At 42.3% G+C, this 18,262-nt stretch overlaps 1 long non-coding RNA gene across 1 annotated transcript; it reads right to left on the bottom strand.

Annotated features, from left to right (window-relative positions):
* Positions 1–8,300: 8,300 nt before the first annotated feature.
* Positions 8,301–10,119, bottom strand: LOC127135352 (uncharacterized). The gene is made up of 2 exons (XR_007808525.1): positions 9,900–10,119; positions 8,301–8,532 (listed from the first exon to the last, which is right to left on the bottom strand). It is a non-coding gene; the product is annotated as an uncharacterized LOC127135352 (long non-coding RNA).
* Positions 10,120–18,262: the final 8,143 nt, after the last annotated feature.

Here is an 18,262-nt window from a genome sequence, read left to right as displayed (position 1 = left end):
TTATACAACAAGTGTGAAAAGGGCTCCCTAGGAGTACCTAGGACGTAGTGGGTGCCTAACACCTTCCCATTGCGTAATTTACCCCTTACCCAGACTCTCTGATCTTTTCATTAGTTTTCTATGTGTAAAACTTCTTAGGCTTTTGTTCGCTTTTTAGCCAGTCCTTTGGATAAATAAAAGTGCGGTGGCGACTCGATTCATTGTATGCTTTGCTTATGGTTTAATCAATAAATCATATAGCGACGAATACACCGCTACAGAAAAGTGGCGACTCTGCTGGGGAAAGCCTTCCCTGGTGGTATTGCCTACTTTTCACCCTTGTTGTGTGCTATATTGTTATTTGTTATATGACATATTTTTGTACGATTTGGGATAATTGTATTGATTGTAATGTTTGAATTGCTTGATATACAATTGTTGTTTGCTTTGGTGATCTGTGAGATGAGTTCTATACCCGAACTCGAGTGCACTCTAGGATAGGAGAATGGCATAGTCTTGTTGACTGGTGTGGAGTATTCCTTAGCCAGTTGACTTGCGAGTCCATTCACTTGGTGGAGGTCATGTTGGATTAATAATGTCACACAAGTTATTTGTGGTTAGGCATTATTCTTTCAATCATGTGCCGCAGAAGCCAAGGACCTTAGTTTACCAAGCCCATCTTGGCCTTTTTCTTAGGACGTAGTGCAGAGGTCGTTCAGATGTAAGATCTGATGCGATTGTTACGCGATACTACACTCATAAGAGTTTCTCCTGAGAATATTCTTGGAATACGAGTATTCGTTCGTCCGATAATATTCGAAAGATGGAACGATGATTATGGGAACCTCTGGTAGAACATGTCTGGCAGGTTTAAACCCTAATACACTCCCTTTGGGTGGTTCTCAATCGAAACTCCATGCTCGTGACTCTCAGCAAACCCATGATTCGTGGTTGAGTCGTTCAGACAACCTTAATATCAATGGAACCTGGGCGTTGATCAGGTATAAAACCTAAATCCCCCAAAACGGATGGTTGATATTAAGGATGTTCGAGCTGGTTCATGTACCGTTAATATCAATGGAACTTGGGTGTCGATAAGGTGAAAACCTAAATCCACCAAAATGGATGATTGATATTAGGGATACAATGAGCTTTCCCATGACCTTTGTTTGGTGTGACTTGTTTGATCCTTGAGTGTGATTGTTGCATTCATGCATTCATGCATTCATCTGCACTTCATGTCATCAGAAAAAGAAAATTTTCAAGGAACATAAAAGGGTTTAATTGCAAAATTTTCAGACATGGAAAGACCAAAAAGGCATACGAAGAAGTACAGCTTTAGACAACCCGATGTAAAAGAGTTAAGGAATCTGACATCTTATGTATTAGATCCCTTGGGTTTCAAAGCTCGCTATGGGAAGCTTCTACCTCTGCTGACTGCTCAGGTTGACGAAGGGTTGATGAGTACTCTGGCTCAATTTTATGATCCGCTGTATCATTGCTTCTCATTTCCGGACTTCCAGCTGTTGCCAACTTTGGAGGAGTATTCTCATCTCATTGGGATTCCGATTCTGGATCAAGTGTCGTTCAGTGGCCTAGAAAGTATTCCGACTGCTCGAGAGATTGCCAATTTGTTGCACATAGATGAAGATTTGATTAGGGCTAATCTGACTACCAAATGCGGAATTCAGGGTTTTCCTTCCGAGTTCCTCATTGCTCAAGCTACCTTTTATGGGAAGGCCATGAGTGAGGATGCCTTTGAGGCTTTGTTTGTGCTGCTCATCTATGGATTGGTGTTGTTTCCCAATTTCGACAAGTTCGTGGACATGAGCGCCATTAGGATCTTCTCAGTTCTTAATCCCGTTCCGACTTTGTTGGGCGATGCCTATGTCTCTTTGCATCTGAGGAACGCGAAGGGTGGAAGGGTTATTGTCTGCTGTCTACCTCTGCTATACAAGTGGTTTATTTCGCACTTGCCGCAGACAGTTGCTTTCAAGGAGAACAAGGGATGTCTACGGTGGTCTCAGAGACTCATGTCTCTCACCAATGATGATATCACTTGGTATGATCGCGTGTATGATACCGTCCAGATCATTGACTATTGTGGTGAATTCCCTAATGTGCCTCTTCTTGGCACATGTGGTGGGATCAGCTACAATCCTATTCTCGCACGACGTCAGCTTGGGTTCCCCCTAAAGGATAAACCTCATAACATTCTGTTAGAAGGTGTGTTCTTTCAGGAGGGTAAAGATCCCCAAGGCCTGAAAGCCAGATTTATCCGTGCTTGGCGCAGTATTCACAAGAAGAGTAGGAACGAGTTGGGTCCAAAGAACTGCATTGCTTTGGAGCCATACACCTCTTGGGTCAGACAGAGAGCTGCCGTGTACTTGATGCCATATGATCATCCGAGACCTACACCGTTGGATGTGGCTGGGCCTTCAACCCTCCCTACCCAACGTGTAGAGGAGTTGAGAGAAGAAGACCTTTCACGTGCTTGGATCCGTGAAAGAGAAGAATTGCTTCAGCAGCTTAAGGAGAAGGACGCTATGATCGAGTTCCTCGAGCATCGAGTGATCGACGATCCGAACGACACTTGGACCTCTCTGCTTCCTCAGTCTTCCAAATTCTGGAAGAGGAGGTATGATCGACTTGCAAAGGAGAAAGCACACATGGAAGCGGCCTATGAGAGAGCGATCAAGAAGCTGTGTACTTCTCGTCTTCCAGCACCCCGAGCTTCTAGGGATCCATAGGATGTTTATTTCCCTTTTCTCTTTGAAATGATCAAGAATGCTGTACTTCTTTGTCTCGATATATTGAATGAGATATTTTCCATGAAAAATTAAAATGCTTTAACTATTCAAAATATTGCAAATAATACCCTAAGGGTTCCTTGAAAATAAACAAAGCATTTGCACAAGCATTTCATGCATCATTTTTGCATAAGCAGGTACCCTTTGTTTCTGGTCTTCTTGTCCTAACTCTGTGTTCTTCATTTATTTTGAAGACAAGCTGACTCACCGGTATTATACTCGAGTCAATTCTGCAAGAGTCATGGAGCAGCTAGAACAAGAGAACAGAGAATTGAAGGAAGAGGTCGCCAAACTTGGCGCTTTGATGGAGCAACTCCTCGCTGCTCAAAATCAACCTGCTCAATCGCCCGCAACTCCTACCCAGCGGACGGTCATCTCAGAGGTCGTCGCTTCGACTGTGCCAGTCAGTGCTCATCAAGTGCCCAATGCTATGCCAACCGGGTTCCCTTGGGGGATGCCTCCAGGTTTTATGCCTGATCGGCCTGCTCCAACTTTTGCTCATATGCCGGCATCTAGCCCGGTCCCTGTTGCTGCTCCTCCTGTCGTGCATACCATGCCAAGGGTAGACGACACCATCTATCACTCTGAGCCGTCTGAGGGCCCGGACGTTTATGAAAAGATGGACGCCATGAATGACCAATTCCTTGAGCTGAGAAAGGAGTTGAAGACTCTTCGAGGTAAAGATTTTTTCGGCAAGTCTGCTGCCGAGTTGTGCCTTGTTCCCAGTGTGAAGATACCGATTAAATTCAAAGTACCTGACTTTGAAAAGTATAAAGGGAACACCTTTCCACTCGCTCACCTGGTCATGTACGCCAGGAAGATGTCTACCCAGACTGATAATGATCAGCTTCTGATTCATTATTTCCAAGACAGTCTGTCTGGTGCCGCGCTCAGATGGTACATGAGCTTAGACAGTGCCAATATCAGATCCTTCAATGACCTTGGCGAAGCCTTCGTCAAGCAGTATAAATATAACGTCGATATGGCGCCTGACCGAGATCAACTCAGGTCCATGTCGCAGAAGGACAAGGAAACTTTCAAAGAGTACGCCCAGAGATGGCGAGAGCTGGCAGCTCAGATTACTCCACCGCTAGAGGAGAAAGAAATGACCAAGATCTTTTTGAAGACTCTTGGCTCATTCTATTATGAGCGGATGGTAGCAAGCGCTCCCTCTGATTTCACCGAGATGGTGAACATGGGGATGCGTCTTGAAGAAGGTGTCCGTGAAGGACGATTGGCAAAAGATGAGAGCTCTTCCTCTAAACGATATGGAGCGTTTAAGAGGAAGGATGGGGAAGCACATGCTGTGCAATCCCATCCCAAGCACAGAAGACCCTCTGCTCAGAGGAAGCCCGCACGTCGTGCCGGTCATCAGCACCAGGTGGCTCATATAGCACCTATCTTTAAAGACAATGCTCAGCAACATCAACAATATCAGCATCAGCAGCAATATCAACAGCCTCAGTATCAGCAACAACCTCTTCCACAGCAATAGGCTTACCAGCCTCGTGGCAGTACAACCAATCAAGCTAACTTGGGTTATGATAGGAAGAAGATCAACTTCGATCCAATTCCTATGACATATGCAGAGCTTTATCCTTCCTTGTTGGAAAGGAAATTGGTTTCTCCCAGGGATCCTCCTGCCATTCCTGCAAATCCACAATGGTGGTATAAACTAGATCAGCACTGTGTTTACCATTCTGGTGCTCCGGGTCATAACATCGAGAATTGCTACCCACTCAAGACTAAGGTTCAAGACCTTATGAGATGTGGAATCTTGAGTTTTGAAGATTCAGGCCCGAATGTCACCAAGAACCCATTGCCTGCGCATGGGAAATCAGTTAATATGGTTCAGGAATGCCTTGGGAAGTACAAGGTCAGATATGTAAGCCACATTAGGCAGTCGTTGGTTGAATTACATCGTTTGCTGTGTCAATACAGCTACTTAGAGCATAACCACGACAAGTGCCGCGTCTGCTCGGTTAACCGCTTGGGTTGCGATCAAGTACGAAGAGAACTCCAAAAATTGTTGGATGAGGGTACCATTGAGATTCTGCAGAATCGCAACGTTGATGAAGACGAGCCTGAGGTGAATGTGATTTCATCAGTGTTCAAGCTGCCCGAGCCTGTTGTTGTTCGTTACAATAGGAGCAAGCCGAAGGCTTCCCCTTCTTTGGCCATTAAACCTGCAGGCCCTGTGCCTTACTTTTCAGACAGAACCGTACCATTCAGATACAATCCTGTCGCTGTGCAAGATGGGGTAGAAGTGCCTTTGCCTTCAACTTCCGTGACCAACGTCGCTGATGTAAGTGGGTTGACCCGAAGTGGTCGTGTGTTTTCTGCGCCTCCTAAGGCTGTTGCTTCTGATACGGTTGAGCGTCCGGTTGGGACCGCTGTGAATATTCAGAATCAGGCACGTGATGTTGCCAAACCATCCTCCTCTGTACAAAAAACTCCCGTTTCTTCAGTTGGCCCGAGTGGCATTGTAGATGAAGAATCTGATGAGATGCTGAGGCTCATCAGAAAGAGTGAGTACAACGTTGTAGACCAGCTTCTACAAACGCCATCCAAGATTTCCATTCTTTCTCTGCTGCTGAATTCAGAACCCCATAGGGAGGCTCTGCAGAAAGTCTTGGATCTGGCGTATATTGATCACGACGTCACCATTGAGCAATTTGATAGTATTGTTGCAAACATTACCGCTTGCAACACTTTGAGCTTTTGTGACGCTGATCTCCCTGAGGAGGGAAGAGACCACAACATGGCTTTACATATCTCCATGAATTGCAAATCTGATGCAATGTCCAATGTGCTGGTGGACACTGGATCTTCTCTAAATGTATTGCCAAAGACCACACTCTCCAGATTGTCATATCAAGGTCCTCCTATGAGGCAGAGTGGGGTTGTTGTGAAAGCATTCGATGGGTCGCGTAAGACCGTAATTGGGGAAGTTGATCTCCCAATCAAAATTGGACCAAGTGATTTCCAGGTTACCTTCTAGGTAATGGATATCCACCCATCTTATAGCTGTCTCTTAGGCAGACCATGGATTCACGAGGCTGGCGCCGTGACATCCACCCTACACCAGAAGCTGAAATTTGTCAAAAATAAGAAATTGGTTGTAGTAGGGGGAGAAAAGGCTCTCCTGGTTAGCCATCTGTCTTCTTTCTCGTACATTGACGCTGAAGATGAAGTTGGAACGCCATTCCAAGCTTTATCTATTGATGAACCAATCGAGAAGAAGTCTCCTTCATTCACTTCCTACCGTGATGCAAAGCTGGCCATTGAATGTGGTGCAGTTGCTGGTTTAGGGAAGGTGATTGAGCTTGAAGACAATAGATCCCGGGCTGGCATTGGCTACTGTTCTGGGGCATGTAATGAGCAAGGTTTGTTCACAAGTGGAGGATTCATCCATGATGATCAACCTGAAGAGGAAGCTGCTGCTATCTTAGAAGAGGATGCAGAAGACATGAACAACTTCGTTATTCCTGGTGGTGTCTGCCACAATTGGGTCGCTGTAGATGTTCCTACGGTCATCCATAGATCAGAGTAATTGTTCACTTTGTTTAAAACCCTTCTCCCATGCCAAAAGAAGAAGTGATGACATTGTTGGCAAAGCATATATACAATGATGTTTTCATTCAATTAATGCATTGTTAAACATTTGTTTTTCCTTTGTTTTCACTTTTTGCTTTTGCATGAAATCAGTGATCACAAAAAACCCATAAAAACAAGAATAAAAGTAATCTTTTTCATCTGCATAATGGTTTGCTTGTTTAAATGCTAAAAGTTTTTCATTATCCAAAATCATTATGCAGGTTGATCCTAAAACCCATTGAACATAATGATCCAACGCCATCTCCCAATTTTGAATTCCCTGTATTTGAGGCAGAGGAAGATGACGTTGAGGAGATCCCTGATGAGATTACTCGTCTCCTTGAGCATGAAGAGAAGATCATTCAACCGCATCTCGAAGACTTGGAAACAGTCAACTTGGGGTCTGAGGATTGTGTTCGTCTGGTGAAGATTGGGGCACTTCTTGAAGGGTCTGTCAAGGAAGATTTGATCAGTTTGCTACGAGAATATTCAGATATCTTTGCTTGGTCCTATGAAGACATGCCGGGTTTAGATACAGATATTGTGCAACATTTCCTGCCTTTAAAGCCTGAGTGCGTGCCTGTGAAGCAGAAGCTCAGAAGAACTCATCCAGATATGGCAGTGAAGATCAAAGAGGAAGTTCAGAAGCAAATTGATGCGGGGTTTCTGGTGACTTCTACATATCCTCAATGGGTGGCCAATATTGTGCCTGTTCCTAAGAAGGACGGAAAAGTCCGTATGTGCGTTGATTATAGGGATCTGAATAAGGCTAGTCCGAAAGATGATTTTCCTCTACCACACATTGATATGTTGGTAGACAATACAGCTAAATTCAAAGTCTTTTCCTTTATGGACGGATTTTCCGGATATAATCAAATCAAGATGGCACCAGAGGATATGGAGAAGACAACATTCATCACACCTTGGGGAACATTCTGTTATCGAGTGATGCCCTTCGGTTTGAAGAATGCCGGAGCCACGTATCAACGAGCTATGACTACCTTGTTTCATGATATGATGCACAAGGAGATAGAGGTCTATGTTGATGACATGATTGCTAAGTCCCGAACGGAAGATGAGCATATTGAGCATTTGTTGAAGCTTTTTCAACGTTTGAGGAAGTTTAAACTTCGCTTGAATCCAAACAAATGTACATTTGGAGTCCGTTCTGGCAAATTGTTGGATTTTGTGGTAAGTGAAAGAGGTATTGAGGTTGATCCTGCAAAGGTCAAAGCAATACAAGAGATGCCTGCACCCAAAACTGAGAAGCAAGTTCGAGGTTTTCTTGGCCGCTTGAATTATATTTCCAGATTTATATCCCACATGACTGCCACATGTGCGCCGATATTCGAGCTCCTCCGGAAAGATCAGTCTCATGATTGGACCGAGGATTGCCAGAAAGCTTTCGACAGTATCAAAGAATATCTGTCTGAACCTCCGATATTGTCTCCGCCTGTGGAAGGAAGACCTCTCATCATGTATTTGACAGTTCTTGAAGACTCGATGGGTTGTGTACTCGGTCAACAAGATGAATCAGGGAAGAAGGAATTTGCTATATACTACCTCAGTAAGAAGTTTACTGATTGTGAGTCTCGGTACTCTATGCTTGAGAAGACGTGTTGTGCTTTGGCTTGGGCTGCTAAGCGTTTGCGCCAGTACATGATAAATCATACAACTTGGTTGATATCCAGAATGGATCCAATTAAGTATATCTTCGAGAAGCCTGCTTTAACTGGGAGGATTGCCCGTTGGCAGATGTTGTTGTCTGAGTATGATATTGAGTATCGAGCTCAAAAAGCTATCAAAGGTAGTGTAACACCCTTCTAAAATACCCCAATAATTCAATTAAATATCAAAATACAACATCAGAGTAATTATGCAGTTAAGGGTGTCACATGATCACTTCACACCATGTTCCAAAATAACAGTCATGCTCTTTATTTAATCAAATAAACAGTTGCATAAATCGCAGCGGATCTAAATCAAATCAATCAAAGCATGTAACACATTACATGTAAAATGGTTCACAACCAACAGTAAAACATTTAAAACATCCCTTCCCGATGTTACATCTATCAGAGCATGACCCACTAAGGAACTACTCTAGACTCCAAGTACTAGCTCCTACTCAATCACTGCTCGTTACCTGAAAAACAGTTGTAAGGGTGAGTTCCTCAATCAATATAATGAGTATTATAAAATATCATGTTATGTTAAGTGATTCAACACACTTCATCACCCTAATCAAAACACACATTCAGGAACAACATATTAATTCAAACATCATACTCAATAACAGCACAACAATACCAACACAAACACACGTGTAATGTTGGAATACATCCATTCATATTACACGCTATACATATATTATGCAATGAGACTCCATGCATGCGGTACCGACTATTTGTGAACATATAGTTCAACCTCACCGTCCAAATCCAGGCATGGCTACCAAGCTCACTAGTCCCACTCATTTGAGACATAGTGACTCACTCACTAATTCCTCACCATGGGAATTAGCTACCACCCCAAATGGGCCATGCTATGCACGCTAATCACCTAGCATGCAAACATCAACAACAACAATCACAATGATTTACTCACTAATTCCTCACCATGGGAATTAGCTACCACCATAAGGCCACAATATGCATGCTAATCACCTAGCAATGCAACATCAACAACAATTTAAGAATAGACACATGCTCACACTCTAAGCCATAAAATAGTCTATTCACAAATGCATACATTCACATCATCATGTATACCATCACATATCATCAACAAAAGCATATCATATCATGCCACATAATAAATCATAGTATTAGCACACTCTACTAATACCTATACTATTCAAAACAACGGGAATTGATCCCTACAACATCATACCTCAGCTAAGTACATCACTCAGCCTAAACAACCAAAAAATGCACAACCATTGTTCAGGAAAATCACAAATCTGCCCATACGCATATTGCCTATGCCCATACGCGTATTGCCCAAACCTGACCAAGTCCATACGCGTAATGCCCACGCCCATACGCGTATGCTACGCGTACCACATCCTCATACGCGTACCAACAGAGACACTTTTACGTTCAAAACATCATCTCTTTCACTCATACGCGTAAGGCCTCATCCATACGCGTACCAGCCATCTCATACGCGTATTGCCTAGTGCCATACGCGTATGACCAGAAACCAGAAGTTCTAGATCTGCAATGGCTTTCTCTGCTACGAGATCCATCCAATTCAACCTTCTACAATCAAATTTTTACACACAATTCATTCATCTCATCTAACACGAATCAGACACTTTCGATTTCACAAATTGCCAACCTTTCTACCTCTAATTCCTACGAATTTTCATCAGTTATCATCCAAATTCGTTCATCAATATTTCACAAATTCATCACATATCATTTCAATCAGAGTCAAATTCCGAGGTTCATCACTACCCATTACATGCTATCCCATAAGACCCATCAAACGATGATAAACCCCCCTTACCTGAGTAAATCCGGCAATTCCGTTAGCTTCAAGCTTTTCCTCTTCTCTTGCTCTGCCTCTTTTCCCTTTCTCTTTCAGCCGCTTCTCTTTTCCTTTTTCACGTGAAAAACCCTTTTCCAAAAATTAGGACTTTTTATTATTCCAACTTATATACTCCAATAATAAAACCCAATAATATTATCCCAATAATAATATTAATAATCCAATAATTTTCTAATTATTTAATTAAATTAATAAATAAAATATTAACTTAATTTAAACAATTATCTTAATTTCATCGAGGTGTTACAACTCTCCCCCACTAAAAGAGTTTTCGTCCTCGAAAACATACCTCAGGCGAACAACTCAGGATAAGACTCCTTCATCTGACTCTCAAGTTCCCAAGTCACATTGCCACCTGCTGGTCCTCCCCACGCTACCTTCACCAAGGCGATCTCTTTACCCCGCAACTGCTTCAACTCTCGATCCTCGATCCTCATAGGTGATGTTTCAACAGTCAGGTTATCTCTCACCTGTACATCATCTACTTGGACTACATGCGACGGATCATGAATGTACCTCCTCAACTGAGATACGTGAAAAACCTCATGCAAATTCGCAAGTGACGGCGGTAAAGCGATACGATAGGCTACCTCTCCTATCCTTTCCAAAATCTGATAAGGACCAATAAATCGAGGTGTTAACTTCTTCGACTTCAAGGCTCGACCAACCCTAGTTATCGGAGTAACCCGAAGAAACACATGGTCTCCCTCTTGAAATTCAAGTGACTTCCTCCTCTTATCATGATAACTCTTCTGACGACTCTGAGCAATCCTCATCTTCTCCTGAATCATCTTAATCTTGTCCGTAGTTTGTTGAACAATCTCCGGTCCAACCACAGCACTCTCACCGGACTCATACCAACATAAAGGTGTCTGACATCTCCTACCATACAAAGCTTCAAACGGTGCCATACCAATGCTCGAATGAAAACTATTGTTGTAGGTAAACTCAATCAAAGGTAATTAACAATCCCAAGCACCTCCTTTTTCCAAAACACAAGCTGTCAAAAGATCCTCTAGTGACTGAATCGTCCACTCAGTCTGACCATCAGTCTGCGGATGATATGCAGAACTCAATCTCAGCTTAGTTCCCAAAGCCTTCTGCAAACCTTCCCAGAACTTCGATGTAAATCTAGGATCTCTGTCCGAAACAATACTAGACGGAATACCATGCAAACTTACAATCTTCTCAATATACAACTCGGCCAATCTCTCTAACGGATAATCCATTCTGATCGGAATGAAATGAGCCGATTTCGTCAATCTGTCAACAATCACCCAAATAGCTTCAAAATTCTTATTTGTCCTCGGCAAACCAGACACAAAATCCATACTGATACTATCCCACTTCCACTCTGGAATAGCCAACGGTTGCATTAGCCCAGATGGCTTCTGATGCTCAATCTTCGACTTCTGACAAGTCAAACAGGAATAAACAAAACTCGCAATTTCTCTTTTCATTCCCGGCCACCAAAATAACTTTTTCAAATCATGATACATCTCCGTAGCTCCAGGATGAATACTCAGGCCACTACGATGTCCTTCCTCCAAGATACTCTTCTTAAGTTCGGTAACATCCGGAATACATACCCGATTACCAAATTTCAAAACACCACTCTCATCATCTCTGAATTCACCACCTTGACCTTGATTCACTAAAGTCAACTTATCAACCAAAAGCATATCGGACTTCTGACTCTCTCTAATCTCATCCAAAATATTACTCGTTAACTTCAACATTCCCAATTTAACACTATTGTGAGTACTCTCACACACCAAACTCAAGTCTCTAAACTGCTCAATCAAATCCAATTCCTTCACCATTAACATAGACATATGTAATGATTTCCGACTCAATGCATCAGCCACTACATTTGCTTTACCCGGATGGTAATTCAAACCAAAATCATAATCCTTCAGAAACTCTAACCATCTCCTCTGTCTCATATTCAGCTCTTTCTGATCAAACAAATACTTTAAACTTTTATGGTCACTGAAAACCTCAAATCTTGACCCGTACAAATAATGCCTCCATAACTTCAGAACAAATACCACAGCTGCCAACTCTAAATCGTGCGTCGGATAGTTCCTCTCATGAACCCTCAGCTGTCTCGAAGCATAAGCTATAACCTGCTTATTCTGCATCAACACACCACCCAAACCCAACAATGAAGCATCACAGTAAACCTCAAACAGTTCCGACGGACTCGGTAATATCAGGATAGGAGCAGTAGTTAACCTTCTCTTTAACTCTTGGAAACCTTCTTCACATTCTGAGTCCCAAACAAACGCTTGCCCCTTTCTAGTCAACATCGTCAACGGTAACGCCAACTTAGAAAATCCCTCAATGAACTTCCTATAATAACCAGCCAAACCAAGGAAACTTCTTATCTCAGGAACTGACTTCGGAGCTTCCCACTTAGATACCGCTTCTATCTTAGAAGGATCAACAGCAACACCACCTCTTGAAATCACATGACCAAGAAAACTAACCTCTTCTAACCAAAATTCACACTTTGACAGTTTAGCAAATAACTTCTTTTCTCGCAGAACTCCTAAAACCACTCTCAAATGCTCAGCATGCTCTTCTTCAGATTTCGAATACACCAAAATGTCATCAATAAACACCACAACAAACTTATCTAGGTACGGATGGAAAATCCTATTCATATACTCCATAAATACTCCAGGCGCATTAGTCACACCAAAAGGCATTACAGAATACTCATAATGTCCATACCTCGTTCTAAAAGCAGTCTTCTGAATATCCTCAGTTTTCACACGTATCTGATGATACCCAGATCTCAAATCTATTTTGCTGAACACACTCGCACCAACTAACTGATCCATCAAATCATCAATCCTCGGCAACGGATACCGATTCTTGATCGTCACTTTATTCAGTTGCCTGTAGTCCACACACAACCTCATAGTACCTTCTTTCTTCTTAACCAATAACACTGGTGCACCCCACGGTGACACACTCGGACGAATAAATTTCTTATCCAACAGATCTTCCAGCTGACTCTTCAATTCAGCTAACTCAACAGCAGACATACGGTACAGAGCCATCGATATCGGTCTAGTACCAGGTACCAAATCAATCGAGAACTCAACTTCACGTTCTGGTGGTAATTCATTCACTTCTTCAGGAAACACATCAGGAAAATCACACACCACAGCGAGATCGCCAATCACCAGTTTATCTTTAGCCTCCAAAGTCGCTAACAGCATAAACAACTTCGCCCCATCTGCCACTGCCTCATTCACCTGTCTTGTTGATAGAAACAATTCCTTTCCTTCCTCAATCTCAGGAAAGATCACAGTCTTATCAAAACAATTAATAGAAACTCGGTTAAACACCAACCAGTTCATACCCAAGATAACATCAATCTGCACTAGTGGAAGACACACCAGGTCCATTCCAAAGTCTCTACCAAAAATACTCAAAGGGCAATTTAAACAAACTGAAGTAGTAGTCACTGAACCCTTCGCAGGAGTATCAATCACCATACTTCCAAGCATCTCAGATATCTCTAACTTAAGTTTCACAGCACAATCCAAAGATATAAAGGAATGAGTCGCACCTGTGTCAATAATAGCTACAAGAGGAAAGCCATTAATATAACACGTACCTCGGATCAACCGATCATCTGCAGAAGTCTCAGAACCTGATAAAGCAAAGACCTTGCCTCCCGACTGATTCTCCTTCTTCGGCTTAGGACACTGTGGGCTAATATGACCCAACTCTCCACAGTTGAAACAAGTCACAGTCTTCAACCGGCAGTCTGCAGCCAAGTGACCACCTTTTCCACACTTGAAACACTTCTTCTCATTACTGGTACACTCATGGATACGATGTCCAGCCTGACCACATCTGTAACACTTAGCAGGGGCACTAGAGTCTCCCCCACTAGGCCTCTTCATCCCACTCTGCTTCTGAAAACCTTTGCCAGCTGCATACGGTTTTCCACGATCATTCTGACTCTTGCCTTTCCTATCAACCCTTTGCTGATAGCTCTCTGCTCTGGCTTTGGAATCCTGTTCAAAAATCCTGCAACAGTCAACCAAATCAGAAAACACCCTGATCCGCTGATATCCAATCGCCTGCTTGATCTCGGGACGCAACCCGTTCTCAAACTTCACACATTTGGAAAATTCCCCAGTAGCCTCACTATAGGGAGTATAATACTTTGAAAGCTCTGTGAACTTAGCAGCATACTCAGTAACAGACCGGTTACCCTGCTTCAATTCCAAGAATTCTATTTCTTTCTTTCCTCTGACATCCTCTGGAAAGTACTTCCTCAGAAATCTCTCTCTGAACACTGCCCAAGTAATCTCAGCATTCCCAGCAGTTTCCAACTCAGTGCGGGTAGCAACCCACCAATCATCAGCTTCCTCTGACAACATATGCGTACCGAACCTGACCTTCTGGTTATCGGCGCACTCAGTCACTTGGAAGATCCTCTCTATCTCCTTCAACCACTTCTGAGCGCCATCTGGATCGTATGCTCCCTTGAACATTGGAGGATTGTTCTTCTGGAACTCACTCAGTTGACGAGCAGCTCCCATTCCCACAACATTCGGATTTCCTCCAAGTACTCCAGCTAGCATACCCAGAGCCTCAGCAATTGCAGCATCATCTCTACCTCTTCCAGCCATCTCTATTCTGAAAACCCAACAAACTAAAACAATAAGTACTGATAGGGGTATACAACACCTATCCCGTACAGGGGAAACAGAATAATTACGACTCGACTCGACCGACTATGCTCTGATACCACTAATGTAACACCCTTCTAAAATACCCCAATAATTCAATTAAATATCAAAATACAACATCAGAGTAATTATGCAGTTAAGGGTGTCACATGATCACTTCACACCATGTTCCAAAATAACAGTCATGCTCTTTATTTAATCAAATAAACAGTTGCATAAATCGCAGCGGATCTAAATCAAATCAATCAAAGCATGTAACACATTACATGTAAAATGGTTCACAACCAACAGTAAAACATTTAAAACATCCCTTCCCGATGTTACATCTATTAGAGCATGACCCACTAAGGAACTACTCTAGACTCCAAGTACTAGCTCCTACTCAATCACTGCTCGTTACCTGAAGAACAGTTGTAAGGGTGAGTTCCTCAATCAATATAATGAGTATTATAAAATATCATGTTATGTTAAGTGATTCAACACACTTCATCACCCTAATCAAAACACACATTCAGGAACAACATATTAATTCAAACATCATACTCAATAACAGCACAACAATACCAACACAAACACACGTGTAATGTTGGAATACATCCATTCATATTACACGCTATACATATATTATGCAATGAGACTCCATGCATGCGGTACCGACTATTTGTGAACATATAGTTCAACCTCACCGTCCAAATCCAGGCACGGCTACCAAGCTCACTAGTCCCACTCATTTGAGACATAGTGACTCACTCACTAATTCCTCACCATGGGAATTAGCTACCACCCCAAATGGGCCATGCTATGCACGCTAATCACCTAGCATGCAAACATCAACAACAACAATCACAATGATTTACTCACTAATTCCTCACCATGGGAATTAGCTACCACCATAAGGCCACAATATGCATGCTAATCACCTAGCAATGCAACATCAACAACAATTTAAGAATAGACACATGCTCACACTCTAAGCCATAAAATAGTCTATTCACAAATGCATACATTCACATCATCATGTATACCATCACATATCATCAACAAAAGCATATCATATCATGCCACATAATAAATCATAGTATTAGCACACTCTACTAATACCTATACTATTCAAAACAACGGGAATTGATCCCTACAACATCATACCTCAGCTAAGTACATCACTCAGCCTAAACAACCAAAAACTGCACAACCATTGTTCAGGAAAATCACAAATCTGCCCATACGCGTATTGCCTATGCCCATACGCGTATTGCCCAAACCTGACCAAGTCCATACGCGTAATGCCCACGCCCATACGCGTATGCTACGCGTACCACATCCTCATACGCGTACCAACAGAGACACTTTTACGTTCAAAACATCATCTCTTTCACTCATACGCGTAAGGCCTCATCCATACGCGTACCAGCCATCTCATACGCGTATTGCCTAGTGCCATACGCGTATGACCAGAAACCAGAAGTTCTAGATCTGCAATGGCTTTCTCTGCTACGAGATCCATCCAATTCAACCTTCTACAATCAAATTTTTACACACAATTCATTCATCTCATCTAACACGAATCAGACACTTTCGATTTCACAAATTGCCAACCTTTCTACCTCTAATTCCTACGAATTTTCATCAGTTATCATCCAAATTCGTTCATCAATATTTCACAAATTCATCACATATCATTTCAATCAGAGTCAAATTCCGAGGTTCATCACTACCCATTACATGCTATCCCATAAGACCCATCAAACGATGATAAACCCCCCTTACCTGAGTAAATCCAGCAATTCCGTTAGCTTCAAGCTTTTCCTCTTCTCTTGCTCTGCCTCTTTTCCCTTTCTCTTTCAGCCGCTTCTCTTTTCCTTTTTCACGTGAAAAACCCTTTTCCAAAAATTAGGACTTTTTATTATTCCAACTTATATACTCCAATAATAAAACCCAATAATATTATCCCAATAATAATATTAATAATCCAATAATTTTCTAATTATTTAATTAAATTAATAAATAAAATATTAACTTAATTTAAACAATTATCTTAATTTCATCGGGGTGTTACAGGTAGTATCTTGGCTGACCATTTAGCGCACCAGCCGATCGAAGATCATCAGCCTGTTCAGTATGACTTCCCGGATGAGGAGATTCTGTATTTGAAGATGAAAGATTGCGATGAGCCAACAGTTGATGAAGGTCCGGAACCTGGTTCCAGATGGACGATGGTGTTTGATGGCGCTGTTAATCAATATGGAAATGGAATTGGGGCAGTGATCATTACTCCTCAAGGTTCACACATTCCGTTTACAGCAAGGCTAACTTTCAAATGCACGAATAATATGGCGGAGTATGAAGCCTGTATCATGGGACTTGAAGAATGCATCGATTTGAGAGTCAAGTATCTAGATGTGTATGGTGGTTCGGCCCTGGTTGTTAATCAGATCAAGGGAGAATGGGAGACGAATCAACCTGGTCTTATCCCATACAGAGATTATGCAAGGAGAATTTCAACATTCTTCACAGAAGTTGAATTTTATCACATTCCTCGAGAGGATAATCGGATGGCAGATGCTCTTGCTACGCTTGCTTCCATGATTGTGGTCAGACGGTGGAATGATGTCCCCAATATTACTGTGATGCGCTTGGACAGACCAGCTCATATATTTGAAATTGAAGAAGTGAAAGATGACAAGCCTTGGTATTTTGATATCAAGAATTTCCTCCAGAACCAGGTCTACCCGCCTGGGGCATCTGTGAAAGATAGGAAAACTTTGAGAAGGTTGTCAGGCAGTTTCTACCTCAGCGGTGAAGTGCTGTATAAGAGAAATTTTGATATGGTTTAGCTCAGATGCGTGGATAGACACGAAGCAAACCTGTTGATGACTGAGGTCCATGAGGGTTCATTTGGTACTCATTCCAATGGACATGCCATGGCTAAGAAGATGTTGAGAGCAGGCTACTATTGGCTGACAATGGAGTCTAACTGTTACAAGTATGTGAAGAAATGTCACAAGTGTCAAATTTATGCGGATAAGATTCATATTCCTCCGACACTTCTGAATGTGATTTCATCACCGTGGCCTTTCTCTATGTGGGGAATCGACATGATCGGCATGATTGAGCCGAAAGCGTCCAACGGACACCGGTTTATTCTCATAGCAATTGATTACTTCACCAAATGGGTTGAAGCCGCTTCGTACGCAAATGTAACCAGGCAGGTGGTTGTGAAGTTTATCAAGAATCAGTTGATTTGCCGTTATGGTGTGCCAGAGAGGATCATTACTGATAATGGATCTAATCTGAATAATAAAATGATGGATGAGTTGTTCGCTGAATTCAAGATTGCACACCATAATTCCTATCCCTACAGACCTAAGATGAATGGGGCTGTTGAAGCTGCTAATAAGAATATCAAGAAGATTATCCAGAAGATGATTGTCACGTACAAAGATTTGCATGAGATGCTGCCATTTGCTTTGCATGGGTATCGTACGTCTGTACGCACTTCAACAGGGGCAACCCCTTTCTCTCTTGTTTACGGCATGGAAGTTGTTCTCCCAGTAGAGGTGGAGATCCCATCAATGAGAGTCTTGATGGAAGCCAAGTTGA

Source organism: Lathyrus oleraceus, chromosome 4 (assembly GCF_024323335.1).
Source record: "Lathyrus oleraceus cultivar Zhongwan6 chromosome 4, CAAS_Psat_ZW6_1.0, whole genome shotgun sequence".
Taxonomy (NCBI): domain Eukaryota; kingdom Viridiplantae; phylum Streptophyta; class Magnoliopsida; order Fabales; family Fabaceae; genus Lathyrus; species Lathyrus oleraceus.
Note: the sequence above shows the minus strand (reverse complement) of the source record. Positions and strands in the feature narration are given on the sequence as shown.